This window comes from Astatotilapia calliptera, chromosome 1 (assembly GCF_964374335.1).
Source record: "Astatotilapia calliptera chromosome 1, fAstCal68.1, whole genome shotgun sequence".
NCBI classification, from domain to species: Eukaryota; Metazoa; Chordata; class Actinopteri; order Cichliformes; family Cichlidae; genus Astatotilapia; species Astatotilapia calliptera.
In genome coordinates, this window is record NC_137422.1 from 32,866,558 (window position 1) to 32,883,711 (window position 17,154).

Here is a 17,154-nt window from a genome sequence, read left to right on the forward strand (position 1 = left end):
TGCTTTTTTACACTGCCACTGCTAGCGAAGCAATCAAGATGTTTAAGTAGAAACTTTAATCCGCTGAAAGGCAGCTCTTTTACTTCTGCCCATGTGTAAGTTCTACTCAGGGCTCATGAGGCTTTGGAGTTTTTCTTTGCATGGTTTATTTTTATAGTGCAGAAATCTGGAGACTTTCCAAATGTCAAGGTCATTTATCTTGCAGTTCATCCGCTCCTTGCCTTTTGTGTTGTGAGAAAGAGAGGCACAGGCCCATATTGCATTTCATGACCTATTGTGTCAAAGGAGCGCCCAGACAAACAGGTGGGAGCTCTTCGTGGACCAGCCTCGCCAAATTTGAGGCTCCCTGGCCCTTTCTTTAATAAGACACTCATGCTTGCAGAACGGCCTCAGTACTCCGTTTCCCTCTTCGTCAGATGGGAACCTTCACGGATGCTAATGAACATACAGTAAGGGTTTGTCTCACGCTCAGTGAGCCTGCTATCTGCGTCTCCCAGTTTATCATCACCACTAAAATTGCAAGGCCATTTTACTGGGCTTTTACTACAGGGGAGACATTTAGGGTATTGTGATGCTAATTCCTTAAAATGTGATGTCTAGGTTTGTTCTTTGAGGTCAGGGTAGGTTTATGAGACAGGGTCTTTTGACGAAGTACAAGTACCTTTTTTGTTATCACAGAAAAACCTGCAGTCACGGGTTGTCCTCCCTGCCCCTAAAGGCAAATTTAATTTCATGTACATTTCCATTTTAAGATGAATCACATGTTCGCTTATTTTGTACAGTAGAATAGAGACAGATCGTCTTTCTTTGGGTTTAAAGAACAGCTTTGAGATTAAGTAGGCTGATTGTGGCCCTTTCACCATCAGAATTACGGCTGGTAACCCAAGCCAGGTCTGTCTGCTCTGGGGCTTAAACACACACACAGTAGGGGACACTCTCTGTTAATGTCATCTCAGAGATTCAGTTTCCTCATCACAGTCTTACCTCAAGTCACACAACCTCTGACACATATTCTTATTTTTTTCTCACAGTGTGAAAGCATGCTAGTAAGACGGATATTCTACAAGTTATCGATACTGAGAAGTTGTCAGGATGGGATGTCAGAGAGACTAGGAAGAAGCCCTTCAGCCGCCTGTCAGGTGTGTTTGATTCCATAGGTGCAGTGGAGAGATGTCTTGAGTTTATTGAATTTGTCATTTTTGGCCTGGGAGTGAAAAGGGCACCTGTGTGCTGCCGTAAGCCCCCACGCCTGGGCCACCACCTGCATCACAGATGACAGCTGATGTGCAGGGACAACCCTGAAGCAGTTTTTTTTTAAAGCACTCCATCACTCACTGTGTACATTATTCATCAGCTGAAAAGCTGATAGGATATTTACTTTGTCAATTTTCTCATAAAAGGCTCATTGGGCACAAAAAAGTCACCCAGGGTTACAACAGGAAAGTCAAAACTATTTCGGAGTCAGTTTCAGTGTGCTGCCAGTCTCAAATTCAAGACTTTTTGAGTTGTAAATACTGACCACCCACACCAATGCTAGATCAAAGCAAAGGGCTGCAACAGTGGCTGAATATTAGCGACATTACTCAAGTGTGTGATAGGTTCTGTTACTCAATTGCTGGCCATGGGAAAATGAGAAAGTCTGATAGAGATTTTGCTCCATTTTACTGTCATTAAGGGGATCTGGGACTGCTATATAGTGTATCTACTGGGCCAGGAACTGTAAAATGTGTAATCTAACGAAAGATAAGAAATGCATTAGGTCATGGCAATTCCCACAATGTTCTGTTTGATATGGAGATGTGTGTGTGCGGGAGGGTGGGTAACTCAACTGCACCATTAGACTTAGTTTGACTCCCACTGGGTCTTGCGGTGCTAAAAATGAATCACTCATCAGGTTAAAGCATCCGCTAAATGGAATATGCTATGATTATGGGATTTCAAGCACACAGAAATGTTTGTGTGAGTGTTTTTTATAGCCTGCCCCCCGTGTGGATCTCTTTGCATACACGGCGTCCTCATGCTCAGTTAACTCTCTGCCACCTGTGATTAATAAGAAATATCCCAGATCCAGCAGGTTAATGTTTAATCAATCAACTGAGAGAGAAGCCTCTAAATGGCCTAGTTTATTTTTAACCACTGCATCACATTAACAGCACCAAGGTCTTGCACAGCCAAAACTCATTATTTCTTTGGTTTCAGCTAATGTTTATCAATCTGTGGTGGAAATATTTTACACCAGCCTTACATGCTTCTTGTCAGAGCTGGGGAAAGGGAGAGAGGTTTCAGTTATCAGGAAGAGTGTTTTGAAATTAAAGGACAGAATGCAGTGATTTTAAAGGCAAAAATGTCACAGGACAGAGTGTAATTGTACACTGAGAGATGATGTAAAATTCCAGCTCACATTTTTTATAGTGATAGTAGATACATTATGAATCATTCACTCCATTCTAGGATGATTCTGCAATATTTGTTACACTGTGTGTTTACTGTTCACTGCGAGCTGCTACTGTGTTACTTGGCTGAAGCACCTGCGCTAGAAATCAACACCCCAGTCAGCAATAATGCTCTCTGAGGCTTGGCCAGTTTACTAAATAATCGATCCAAATAAAAGCAGCAGATAAAATTGACTGACCCTCATATACTTAATTATTGCAGCTATTTGACCAAATAGCATTTTTCAGGATGCTGTGTGTCACAGGCCATCAATATTCCTTTAATCGCCGTTAGTTATTGCCCTACTTTGTTACTGCTGTAGATGGCCAGTCTCCAGTGGTCAGTTTGGCCCAGGGCAGCAAGGGAATGAGATGCTAAATGGTTGCGCAAACAATTTGATTATGCTGTTTAATTCCCGTCATATAGATCTGCCGGGCCTGCTGATGCACTCATTTCTGTGAGGCTGTGTGGCAGAGTGCTGACCTGCCTGCTCACACCACCTGGCCTGAAAAAGCAGGTTTTTCCTCTACGGCCTCAGGATCAATAGTGCATGCTCTGTGGGTATGGACCGGTGTCTTGCAGGCTTCACCTCTTGACATGTTGGCTTTCAGCTCTTGTATGAAAGGGCGGTGCTCAACAGCCAGTCTAAGAGGTGGAACGTAGAAACTTCTAGCCTGTTTGCATTTGTATCCTCAGCCCTCATCTAGCTAAACTAAGGTGCTGTAATACAAGGAGAGTTGAGGGTTAAGTCTCCCCCATTGAAACAGACCACCTCACCCAAGTGAAAAATGAGAAATGAGCAGGGCAAGCTCTCAGACCCAGTTGCCCAGTTCCCAAAATTAACATTTCAATTCAAAACCAATAATAACGCATTGTGTCTGGCATGAATGAGAGCTGTTGCAAAGGGAAGGCGATACCTCCTGTTCCTGTGTCAATGAAAAAGCTCCTTCATCTTCTGCTAAAGGGCCCACACAGTCTGAGGTCAGCCAGTCAGTCTTGGTTACACTGCACAGGCATGCCTGGGAGGACGGCTCGAGCTTCCCGGTGCCTTTACAAAAGCCAGGAACTGCAAACACACACACACACATCCACACTGACACAGAAACACTCATGTCATGCTCTGCATGAAGTTGATGGCTCTTAAGCTTTGCCAAGGACTACTTAGCACATTGAAAGGAAAGTACACTTTGTGTTCTTTGAAATGAGTTGTAGTAGGTAACTGCAATATCAGATGACCAGTTCAGCATTGGCAGCATATTATGATTTGAAACATAATAGTTGTATCTGGATAAATAATCTTTACATGTGCTTTCCACTTGTACTCTATTTGTCTGTTACTGCTGTATTCATACAGTTGTGACACCTTATCTGCAAGATATTCAGTAAAAACACCCACAAACACATTATATCTCGGGTGCTCATACTGTACGTCTCTGTTCATGTTAAACTGTCTGATATGCTCATTGACAGGAGATTCCAGGCACTCAGAAAGGGCCACAAATGAACACACTGTGTCGGGGGGTTTAGGCTTTGGCTCGTTTTGGCTTTTGAAAACTGGTTTGGGAGCCAGGCTCTATGACTCTGCCAAGAAGGTGTCAGAGCAGACCTCTGCTACACGCTCCCCTCCATCAGAGAGCAGATTACTCTTCTGGGAGGTGAGGCAGAGGGGCACAGGGCAATTCCAAGAGAGGCCCACTGTTGTTCCTACTGAGAATGAAGGAGCAGAAGAACCTATATGCTACCTGTCTGGTCCGAGTGATGCAGCTGTTGTGGTCTGCAGACAGGTGAGATTTCTGGGTGGGTTGGATTGATGTTTCACTTTTCTCTTGTAGCATTCTCTCTGCTTTCATCTAAATATATTTGTTAGGAACAGGATAATCAGTAAACCTTCAAAAATCAAAGACGAAGACAATGCAGCATTATGAATAATATACCCAAATCTGCAGACTTTAGGAAAATGGGCAAAAATTTCTGTGTTTCACAGTACCTAGTAATAACTGTATTACAGCAGCCAAAATGAATGTTAAAGTCGGCTGTATATCAAAGAAACAAAGCCGTCTAATTTTTTCTTTTTAAAATAAGCACAGCCAAATCAGTAAACAAATGAAAGTTCTCAAAAAACACGAATATATATAAGGTAATATGTTAATATTTAGTTAGGGAGTTGAGCTTCAAAAGAGCTAGTAAACAAATTTGTTACCTTTGGACCGTGGAGGCTAGGCATTTCTAATGATTTCTATTTTTCTTGCAGGTTAAGCTAAGCAGATTCTGGCTGAAGTTTTAATGCTTTCATGAATTCTCTAAATCTTTCCTTTTAGGAGTTTGGCATAGTTTACATTTTAAACATGATTTTACACCAACAGAGTTAAATGTTTAAAACATCATATTCTGCAAAGGCCAAACCGTCAATTGTAGTGATTTTTATGTTGAATTAATTTTCCCTTATTAGTTAATTCACTTTTTAAATTGAATTTACAATTTTTTGTTATTTTTTTCACACCATAATCATACCAGAGAAAGTCCACCCTTGACAGACATATAATGAATATTTTGCTCAGCCTTCCTCGGTTATTAACTTAAAATATAGAGGGGGGGGGGGGGGGGGGGGGGGCATATAGCCATTCCGTTGTTGTTCTAAACGTGTATGAAAGTGTAGAGCAAACATAAAAACAAACTTCCATTATTGAACATTTCTGTTAAATGGCCAAGAAAGCGTCTTTTGGCAGGCAGCGATGACATCAGTGCCCCCAGTGAAGGGGCCAGCTCCACTAATAAGGCACTGTTGGGATTGCTGCCCGCTTAGGTTGTCAATGAGTCTGTCTTGATCTGAGGATTAGGCCAGTCGTTCCAATTACAGCCTGGTGCCTTGAGGTTTGTCAGGCATTGACACAGACGCCTGTCGATGGCTCGGCGCATATTCCAGGACCCCGCTGAGTGACAGGCGCCAGTGTGCCAAGAGACTATGATGCTCAGTAGGTGTGTGCATACGTATATTGTGTGCATGTGTGTCTGCGCTTGCTAATTTGTCTCATACCTCTCAGCTGTAAGTGAAGTCACTGTTCTGTATGATTGTAGAGCAGTATGTTAGTGCATAGTGTCTTATTTCCACATTGAGGATACCAACACTTTCTGACAGTTATCTTTCTTATATATAAGAACACTAACGTAAGACTGCTAATGTATCTGTTAGCTGTCACATGAACTGTCAGCTACTTGCCTGTTACAAAGAGTGTTAATAATTTAATACAACAGATAACACACTCTTATTACTTATCCTAAGAAATACTCCATATTAACCAGTCAGGCAGCTCAGAGTAGCTAATTTCTTAAGAACAAAAGATAACCTTCACCTTCAGATTAACTGTTACCTTCTGTCTGTGATGCATTGGGATTATTTTGTGATCAAATAACTCTTTTAATGTTGTTGTTGTTGTTGTTTTTGGAGGTGATGGTGTTTCCTTAAACCTGCCTCATCTGTATTCAATTAGGTCTAATATTTGACATCAGAATTTATAACAGATGTGAATGAAAGAAAACCACTATGAAAGAAAATCAGCACAAAAACAAAAAAGGGGAAGTGGCTAGACAGTTACCCAAGAAAACAAGAATATTGTTATCTGTCTATGATGGAACTCGGTCAGTGTGACTGCTAAAAATCTGTACAAATGCCAAACCGCATGATGAGACTGATGGTAAACCCTGATTCTTACTTTGTTTTACTCTCTGCATTGGCAATATGGTGTCATATCTAAATTTGACTACTCATCTTAAGAAATGTGGATAATGTACAACTATCAAACAACAGAGAGAAATAGATATAAATATATATTTTCTTTTTGGTTTCTTTTACTAACATTGCATGGAGCGAAACAGGGAAACAGGTAAGGTAGTCTCTCTGACTACAGACATGGATGTATATGACTATATACACAAGCTAGACGCAGCCATCTTGATGTCAAAAATTGCTTTGTTTTGTCAGCTAACTTGGTTAGCAAGCCGTTCTCATCTATTGCATTGTATTGGTGGAACACAGACATGGAGAGCTAACCTGTAATTCGTGTTAAGTAACATAGAAAAAATAGATTTTCATTAATTAAAACTGGATTGCAAAATCCTGGGGACTGTTAGTCTAATTAATGAAAAACGTTAGATTTTTAAAAAAGCAATCTAGCTGGAACCTACCTGCTAGCTATAGTAGCCACCTCAATTGCAATGCATTACTTTAAGTCTTAAGCCATTTTAATCAGACCACTTCTTACTGTTTTAAAAGTGAAATTAGCTAAAGAGACCAAATTTCTGCTATAAACTTTGTCATTTTAACATTTGGAGTCTTGATTTTAGCGACTGCCTCAAGTGGACATTTGGGAAACTGCAGTTTTTGGTGCAAACACATTGGCAGTATTTTTCAGCTTTAGAGGTTGCCACTTCATGCTGGTGTCTTTCTTTGCTCCGCCATGAGTCAGAAGGGCTGGACAGAGCAGCGTTCAACAACTTGACAAGGCATGGCTGGACTCAGCCAGCTCTCATCTGGTCATCTCGGCTAATTCAACCCTCCTTCTTGTGTCCACGATAACGCACACTAGAACAAGCACACACATATACATGCTTGTCGCCTGGGAGGCCAGCAGTGACTTTACACCCACAGAGGTGGGTCATGTGACACAGAGTGCTGTGTTCTACGTTTGATACTTAATATTCACCACCTGGTGTTATTTACATGCCATTAAATGAAAGATGTGTGCTGACCTTACTGACTCTATTTATCTGATTTGGATGCAATAATCAAAAGTTCACTTTGTGTGTCCAAAATGAAAAATGCAGAATCTCCCAGGTTACACAAGAAGAAATAACTATCCCACTATGGTTTTTATAGCAATTATCTCCCCCTTTTTTTTCTGAGTGTAACGTTATCCAGCAGCGATGTTAGCAGGCTGTAATTAAATATGAATGCAGCTCTGTTGGTTGTCTGGCTAGTTTGTTTGGTTCAGTGCTGGCCTGAGGAGGAAAGCTCATCAAATCAGTTGTGTTTGTGTCATTCTATACCCCTGGAACACTCCATGACAGGGAATCTCGGTGGTTTTGTGTTAAAAAAGGGGAGGGGGGGGATCACCTGTATTTAGAGTTAATTAATTCAAAATATCTCACTGGCTCGCACTTTAATGAACCCTGGATTGATGAAAAAAAGGGGCCCCTGTACGCCCCCTTGTCCCCGCATTGCACAAAAAACATTTTCAAATTGCATGCTGGTGCAGATAATTCACTTATTCTGTGTAATTGGATGCTGACCAGGGTTAATATGTAGGGTGTCATTAAATGGAAATGTAGAGCTGTAAAGGGGTACTGTATGATACAGGGAACCTTTTCTATAGAGCTGCCCAGATTGTGAGCTCCTTCTTCTAGCTGGCAGGGACGTTCTTTATTTGAGACAACTCAAGCATGAATTCTGCAAAGGAAAGATCGGGGACGGTTATATTCACTTCTGTTTGTTGCCCAGTTGAATGAAATGACCTTTAAGATAAAGCAAATCTCATGAGCAAGTCAGGTGAAGAAAAGGCCGCACAAATAGGGCAGATGTGGTGAAAGGAACTTTTTAAATTCAACAGTGAAGGAGCGCTGCTAGAGTACAGATAGTTAAAAGACTGTTGTTTGCTGGTAACCCTGCTCTGCCACCCCGACAATGCCACATGGGAGGAGGCACATACTGTGGACATTCCTTATGGTGATTCACTGATTGGACACCAGGGATTTACTTTTTTCTAATTTAATTTTAGAGCAACTGTTAAGGAAAAGTCTTGCGATTGTCTAGAAAATTATTTTGGTGGGGGAAGGCAGCAGTGGAATAATACAGGGTAATCTGGAGACTGGTTAATTAAGTTGCTCCTCCATCCTCCATTCATGAGTACGGCCTGTAATTAGTTCTCCAGAAGCAAAGGAATTTTCATCGGATGGGTCAATTTGAATTCCTCCTGACTCCGATGGAGAACGCCAAGCCTCTGCGGCTTCAGGAGAGGCCTGTAACCTGCATTCTCCTTGTGATAGCAATGCTGTAAAACCTAACCAAATGTTTAAATATGTCCTAAAGAAGAGCCATTAAAAGTCAAAGCACGTGGATGTACAGTTAGTAATAAAAACAACAAAATTAACGCTTTCGAGCGCTGCCTCCTTTTTGTTGTTTTTCTTGGTAGTCTAGTGGTGGCTGTGCTGTGCCACGACTCACCAGCTTTGCCACCTACAAAGAGGGCAGACTCTGCGCTGCCTGGATACTTTTGGTGAGGAAGTTAATCATATACCTCAGAGTAGCGCGACACAAGAAAAGCAGTGTTTGTAAACCTGCCCCCACAGCTCTGCCCATAATTGGCTCTACAAGTGACTGCCTCGGCTTCCTGTCAGCATTATATCTGTGTTCACACCAGCCCAGCTGGTAAGACATTTGTTCCTTGAAAACATGGCTGCTGTTTTGATCTTTGGACTGTGAAAGCAAAGTAGCTCTCACAATAGTCGTAATGTGGGGAGGATTTTCCAGGCTGCGGAAGAAGTCAGGCGAAAATGTCCTGCTGCCTCAGGTCTGGAGTGACAAACGCTTTGTTGGCGAAGGTTTTGCTGCTTTATGATATTTAATTTTGTTTGTCAGTGAAAGTTCTGTGAGAAAACATGCAACACAGTTGCACTTTAGATGCACTTTTTCTCAGAAATTTGGTAAAAAGTAAAGTAACTTATTTACCCCTAAAAGTGATGAAAATAAAAGCACTCATTACATGTAACTTATCACAATATTTTATTATTTTATTTATTTTATTTAGCATGTATTTTGGGGTTGTTATCAAAGTTTTTTCAAAATATCTAAGTAAAATTTTAATTTTGTAGCTCTATAATTTAATCTATGATAAATTCACAGTAACTTATTAATATATATCTAAATCTAATAGAGTTACAATACATAGAAATACTATAAGAAGTTAATAAAATACCTCGCTTGATATTTTCCATCACTGCCAGATGCTAATTAGAGTACTATTATTACTCTATCAACCATATTTAATCCATTCCTAATAGTAAACATGTAATTAAATGGTACATTTAACCCAGTCGTGTGTTTAAAATCATGTGCTTTGAATCATTTTTGAACATTGCATCTTGCTTTGAAACATACTTCAAACGGATCTTGTTTCATGAACCTTTGAGAACAGTGGGGGGGAAAAAAGGAGCAGAACAAAGGACCTGAGTGCAACCTGGCATCTTTGTGGCATCTCCATACGGCAGATTGTTATTAGGAGTCAGAGGGGAATGCAGGAGTGGAACTTTATTTTGAAGTTGACACATGGCAGGAATCTGAGATTAAAATTGGAAATGTTAAAATAATGCTGGTGACACCTCGACGTGTGGAGGGATGTGACTTCCTGTGCAGCTGTCAAGAAAGAAACACTTCCCCGCGCCTCCCAAGCTGCTGCTGCTGCTGCACCTCAGCTCTGCTAATAGAGCATGCAGGGAAAATAGGGGGAAAGAGAACACTTGGAATATGCTTATAATTAATCATAGTAACCCTAAAATTAGGGGTTAATGATAAATTTGTAATAGTAACCACTTGTATGGTATGCTTTACTTTTTCAGAACACACACATTTTCATGGCATACTTTAATTTTGCTTTCATTATGTAAAAAAAGAAAAGACAGAAATGCATTAAAAAATATCCACATGACAGCTGATGGATATTTTTTCGTTGATTGTTGATTAATACCGCATGCTTGAACATATAAGCCTTGGATTATGTATTTGTTGTTCTTTTGATGTTTACATGGGTTCATGACGGATATCTTAACCAGGTACCAGGAAGAATAGCTCAAGTTGCAGCCCCTCATCCACATATTTCTACAGTGGTTGCCCTGAGAAATCTGTCATCTTCATTTTTCACCAGATGCTTATATGGATGAATATGACTTTTCTCAGCCTGGTGCTCCCATTTATAGACATTCTAGATTTGTTTAGGATTTTTTGGAAAACCACACTCTGATGAGCATCCTGCCGGAGACATTTAATTGTGGCTGCTCCATTTTGTGCACCAGCAGCTCTCTGCCTTTTTAAGACTTGTTTATTCAAAAGCGTCCACATGTTGATTGTAACCTTTTTTTCTCTTCCTTTGGTCCATGTTTCTCATGATATTATGGTCTTGGTTGGCTGGGAGGATATGAGTACCTTGGTGTATATAATTAATCTTTTATGTTTATCATCATTTATATCATAAGCTGCAAATTTTCCTTAAGTGGCTTTTTCCCCTCTTCTGGTCATTTTGGCAAGCAAACGTGTATCAATATTAGTGGTTATTGTAGAAAACCTTCCTTTGGTTTCTCTATTTTTCTACTTTTCATACTTTGGGTTGGAGGCAGTGAAAATAAGAAATGAGCACAAACAATACTTTGCATGCTTGAAGAAACACCTCAGTCATAAATAGCAGTTGAGGTGAAGCTAAATATTGACATTGTGACTCCACACTAATGTCTCCTGTGACTTCAGACTTTTGTCTTTTTCTCTGCCTGCATGTGGTTGTAATTGAATTGTAAACAACACCCACCACGTTATTATTTACTGCCCTATGCTGCTCAAACCGTTCGGCCAGCCACAGCCACCGGAGCAAAGCTCTGAGTCACTTTGACATGTTACCTAAAAGGCAGTGAAAACAATATATGGCTAGCTCATCCATAAGTCATGGCATTTGGCGCAGCACCGCATCCAATAGAAAGGGGCTTTATGAATGGCACAAAGTCTGTGAATGATAACGGTCATTAATATGTCCATTGAGGGTCACCACATTCATGCCACATATCAAATCCCCTTTGAATGAGATCAGTTCCCTTCTGTCAGAGCCCATTAGATCCGTCCCACAGCCCCAGTAGCCAGCTGACAGGGGAGAAACCCTAGCCCCAGCCTAGCACCATTAACATTAGAAAATGAGCAATCAGCTGGAATGAAGCGCAAGAGGAGGGGGGGGTCATCCAAACTTTAGCAACGATACCCGGAAAATCCAACACAAAATGTATGTCAAAGTGTCAGAGAGGAATGGTGCTCAACAAACAAATAAATGCTTTGCCAAAAGCCACTTGCACCTGAACTTCTTTTGTAAATTCATATATATTTGAACTGACTACTTTTTTAAGTTAAAGCATGCTTCATAGCAGTTGTGTCTCCTTCAAAGGCTGCAGAACTCAACTACTTCCTCTCCACAGAAAATGTTCTGGCCGCTCATAGAAAATTGTGTTGAACCCCTTTGACTTTGCGAAATAATTGAGTTAAAACACTCGATAAAACATTAATTAGCTTAGCAGTCTGGAGCAGATAACATAGATAAAACCCTATGTAATTCATATTGATTAGAATATGCACATTGAGCGTAACCTCTTAAGACAAGTTTTCCTTATTAAATGGACACAAAGCCGAGGTCATTATTCGTACAAAGAAAGATCGCTTTAGATTTTATCTTTTCACATAAAAAGGTTTGATTGGATTTCTTTCTGAGAAAGCTGCACAATCTATTTTATTCAGGTTTGATTGTATTACCTCTTAATTAGTTTGTATATTGAGTAGAACAGGCCTTATTGATTTGAGGTGCATTCATTTGCATTGCAAAAATCCCTTTTAATCCAATATAATCTCGTCCTTACTCAAACAGAGCAGACTGCATCTTCGAGAGGCTCTTTTCTTGCTTTTTTCGTGCTCCTGTTTTTGGCTTGTTTCGGGTTTAATAGAACCTCTTGGTCGAAATTAAAGACTGCATTCTCTATGCAAAATAATTTTCCTAAATTTGGCTGTTTATGTAGAGGTAGTTACATTCAATTTCTGTGTATTTCATGTGGGGAATTGCATGGCGTGTGTGGTAATTTATACGTCGAGTGTAATAACAAGCTGTAGTATTTTCATGTGGCTGTGTTGTGGGCTTTAATTTCGAGCTGTTTCAGTGAATGATTGGCGCTTTGTAGGTGTTGTGTGTAAATCGGCTGCTGAACACCCGTGGAGCCGGTAGAACCGTGTCTCACAGAAATCAGCGTTGGAGGCGTCAAATCCCTCCCACCCGCCCAGCGCACAGCAGCAGGCTTAACAATTCTCTGTAATTAACCTCACCTGAACTTTAATGGCCCACCTCCGGGACCAAGGTCCCCGGCTGTGTAAAATTACTGTCACACATGGAGTCGAGGGGGAGCCTTGCCACAGCGGGTGTGTTCCACTCAGACAACTGAGAGGGAAATGGACCCCTGTGTAACACCTAATACCACCAACACGATGTCAGAGCGCTCCCAGACATTTTGGGGGTGGAGAAGTGAGGGCTGTGGTTTTGAAATGCTTGTGAACAGAAAAGCTGTGAACAGCTGAAATTGTTTAATAATACCTTTATTTTAATTTCAGTTCTGATGCCAAGTTTTTACATCTTCGGAGTTTCTAAAAATGCTGTTCTTTTCTTTTGCTGTGATAGTGATTCATGCTAATGCTAACTATATAATTCTTTGGTTTAAAGTGTATAATTTTGCTCCAATGTTACGTTTTTGATTGTTTGTTATTAAATCTGAATATTAATTAAACAGCAATCATATCAATCAGAAAAAACAGTGTTTATGCACTTTTTTATATTTAAGCATTAGTCTTTCTATCTGATCTGCCACCTTACTAATAATTTTACTTAATTGGTCTTGTTTAGGCACACTACACTAGGTTAACATCAGAAAAAGCTCACCTTCATGGTAATCTGGCTAGGAGGCAGAATGCAAACGACAATCTCTTGGTGTCAGTCTCTTGGGTAACACTGGCGTTTTCTTTACCGTGAGCACTGGTCATTGTTTTAGAAAGGAAAGTCAACCTTCAGTTTCGCCAGAATTTATCCGGTAGTAAATCAAAAAAGTTCTGTAGCAAATTGCTACTAATTTGCTATTTATTTAGAATCTAGACTAAAAGCCCCTGTGTAGACAGAAAATACCAATTTTTCTCCTGTCCCTGAATTTCCATGTTGCTGTGGTGAAGAGTTGTGTGTCGCCCAGTGATCTTAGGGACTAGGGTATTGATAGATTTGGTCCCTGATAGGTTCCTCCTAAAGCAATTTGATTCTGGGTAAGGGGTCAGATGAAGAACGATTCACAAAGTTCCAATGAAGAAATGACCAAGAGACTACTATATCCTGCCACCACAGGGTTACTGGGGCACACCCTGGAATAAGGACAGGGGAGGGAGCTTAAGGGAGAGGATCTGGTGGCTGGGTCTTAGCCCTTGTGGCCCAGTTGGATTCAGCCAGAAGAGAAGATGACAACCCCTGTTGTGGGCTCACAACCTGCAGAAGGTGCTGTAGCAGTGGGGTGAAATGTGTTTCAGGTGGCAGTAAAGAGTGGAGATGGACAGTCTGATGCCCAGTTTTTGAAAACTACCTCCTATAACATGAAAAGGATCCATCATATCTCAGGGGTGGGCAACTCCAAGCCTCGAGGGTCGGTGTCCTGCAGGTTTTATATGTCACCCTGGGTCAAAGCACCTGAATCAAATGATTAGTTCATTACAGGCTCTGGGGAAATACAAGATATGCTGTTGAGGTAATTTAGCCATTTGAATCAGCTGTGTTGGATCAAGGACCCATCTAAAACCTACAGGGCCCTTGATGCCTGGAGTTGCCAAGCCCTGATCTATCTGATTTGGAAAAAACCTGAGCTAGTCCATGAGACTTAGAGATACCAGCTAGCTATAGTTTGGCAAACTCAACGCATGGCTTGGGTCATGGAACCAGTTTCCTACAGAGGTACTAGTCTCTCTTCCAATCTGTATCAACTCTGTTTGCTGCCTGTACATTGGGGTTTTCCCCAGTGGTTGTTTCCTTGTGCTTTTGGGTCAGGGAGCAGGCCCTGACCGACTTTTGCACTTATGTCCTAAAGGACATTTTAGAGTACCCAACCTTCTTTCAGTCACCAGGTGCTGGAGGATGCCACAAGTGGACATCCCTTCACCGACTGTGAGAATTCAACACTCATGTTGGCAAAGACAGTAAAATCTGGCATGGTGTGATCAGGAGGAAGAGTCTGCCTGATCTAAACCCCAGTGTTGTTCTCTTATTGGACCTCTGTGCCAATCACAGTTAGTTTATAACAAACACCTTGTTTGACCATAAGGATTTTCAAGTGCACGAGGCACTAGGGCACTCTAGGCCATGGGATGAATGATCAGTTTTGTGTGTGTGTGTGTGTGTGTGTGTGTGTGTGTGTGTGTGTGTGTGTGTGTGTGTGTGTGTGTGTGTGTGTGTGTGTGTGTGTGTGTGTGTGTGTGTGTGTGTGTGATTCTGGGTATGTCCTACCAGGAGCAAGCCCCAGGGTAGACCAAGGATATGCTGGAGAGATTACATCTCTCAGCTGGCCTTGGGACATGGTGGTGTTTCCCCATATGAGCTGGAGGAGGTGGCTGGGGAGAGGGAGATGTGGGCTTCTCTTGTTAGGCGAAGCCTAACAAGAGATAAGCAGCAGGAGATGGATGGCTGGATGGACAAAATGTTTTCTTTATAAAAACTGTTTAAAAAATGTTTAAAAATCTGAAACAAAACAAAGTTTCTATTAAAGTTTCTTTTGAAGTTTTACACAACATTTATTCTGCCGCAATTTATGTGTTCTTGAATAAGTGGAAGAGATGTAAAGTTCCAATATGGATGAGCAATGCAAAAAGCAGAGATTTGTTCCTCAAAGAGCACCAGACCAGATCAAGGACTGCAGATAAATGCCTGCTGCTTTCTTTATCATGTTCTCTGAGCCACTTCAGTAGTCTGTACACAACAGCTGCATTTGGCAGTGTGAACATGTGCATGTGGGACATAGATTTGAATCCTGTGTGTGGCATGTCTGAGCCCTGGGCTTTGGTGGTGCAGTGTAGATTTAGATACAGTGAGTCTGAAGTCATCCAGTTGCTTCTGTGGTACACTGAGGGCAGGTTCCTGGTGGAGATATGTGTTGTATATGTGTGCTCTTACTCCCAGTGTCTGAAACACACACAGAGGGGTGACTCACAGACGCTATCCGGAGATCAAACACTTCAAGGGGGCCTTGGATTTACCATCTCGCCTTACGTTTTATCTGCACTGTAGGCCTCTGCCATGGCTTAAAAAGAAGGTGGTGATATAGATGGCGAGAAGGCCCAAAACCTCTACTTGGCTGTGTCATTTATACTTTTACTTAATTGCAATGTCTCACATGTTAGAGTTGTGCCAGAGTGCTACCTACTATTTTACATGGGTGTGTTTTCTGTGCTGTGATTCATTTAACCTCATACTAAAACAGCTATGAATTAAATTGTAGCTCATTTAGAGTAAATAAAGCTGAACTTAAATAAGTTGGACTGTCTGATATTTTGGAGGATTTGCGGTTAGATCAGCAAACACTATTAAAAGAAAAGCACAAAACCAAACACTAAATGTATTAATCTGTATGTGTATTCTCTATGGAATTGCTCATTTTATTTTGTTAGTTTCAGCTTTTGAAATTTACCTACAGCAACAAGCAAAGTTTCAAAGAAGAGCACTGCATTAACTTGTTCTTAAAGCGTGTCTTCTGTGTAGTGTTTAATGTGCTTAAAGTCTTCAGATTTACATAAACTGATCAGCTTGTGGAAAGCAGCACAGACAACTCTGTCATACACATCAGCGGTATATTCAAAGTGACAGGTTGACAGCTCTGCACACACACAAACACCCAGTGGCTGCGGCAATATCCCCCGAGCCGCTATCTGTCTGCCACTTGTATGAAGGATAAAGAGACAGGATGTGGAGTCGGGGGGGTTCAGGCCTATGACTGAATGCACCATCAATGGGCTTATTTTCATTACAGCCAAACAAATGTGTCACCCCAATCATCACACGGCTGATTTTATCCTTCTGTTACTGTAGCTCCACAAGCATTTCCTTTTGTGAGCGCTCGCTCCTGATAATCCCACTCAGACAAAGGGGCCATGTGCCGCCATAGAGTTCCATGACCAAAAATGTAAAACTAGTCGTTTCCACTTACATACTTTCTCAGTGATATCATGCATAATGAAAGAGTGTTTGTAAGCACTTTTGCTTGTTAAGTAATTCCTATAATCCTATAATTTGCAATAACAGGTATTTAGAGATAAACACTGACTGTAATTCAACTTGTTTATCCATAGTTAAAATGAAGTGTTTATTTTAAATATTTATTTGTTCCTAAAATATTCTTTCATATCCTGAACTGTGACCTCCAAACTTAAATTGTGCTCTTTGTGGGGAGAAACCTTCATAGCAAATGAACCAGCTGGGTGTTGTATAGTTGAAACAATTCTCCTGGATTAATTGAGCAGTGTCAGTGTAATTTAGAGAGGTACAGTTCTCAGTGGGAAAGGGCTCTAGTGCTTTCAGCTGGGCCTTCTAAACCTGAGAAACTCTTTTATTCCACCCTTCACTTGCAGACTGACTCCAGGTTTACTGGGCTGGCCCATCGTAAATTGGACTGGATATCTTCTTTCTCGACTCTGCCAGACTCAAAGTGGACTACAGGGTGACCTTACCAGGTAAAAACTGCATTATTGCTGGTGTAAAACACACACAGCGGCAGGCCTGCTGCACTGAGGTTTCAGTTGTTAATTTCTGAAGTCTGGGGGGCAGATTTCCAAAAGGAGATATTCATTGCAAGAATAATACATGGCCATACATTTCTACTAGCAGTACGCTTTGTGAAGAGTTGTGAAACAGCTCAATTAAC

General features: G+C 41.1%; 1 long non-coding RNA gene across 1 annotated transcript in view; it reads left to right on the forward strand.

Moving 5' to 3' along the window:
* The first annotated feature begins 3,974 nt into the window (after positions 1-3,974).
* LOC145427673 (uncharacterized) overlaps positions 3,975-17,154 on the forward strand; it is a 41,502-nt gene continuing 28,322 nt past the window's right edge. Inside the window, exons 1-2 of the long non-coding RNA XR_013908220.1 lie at positions 3,975-4,217; positions 16,862-16,963. This is a non-coding gene — a long non-coding RNA (uncharacterized LOC145427673). The remainder of the gene's footprint in view (positions 4,218-16,861; positions 16,964-17,154) is intronic.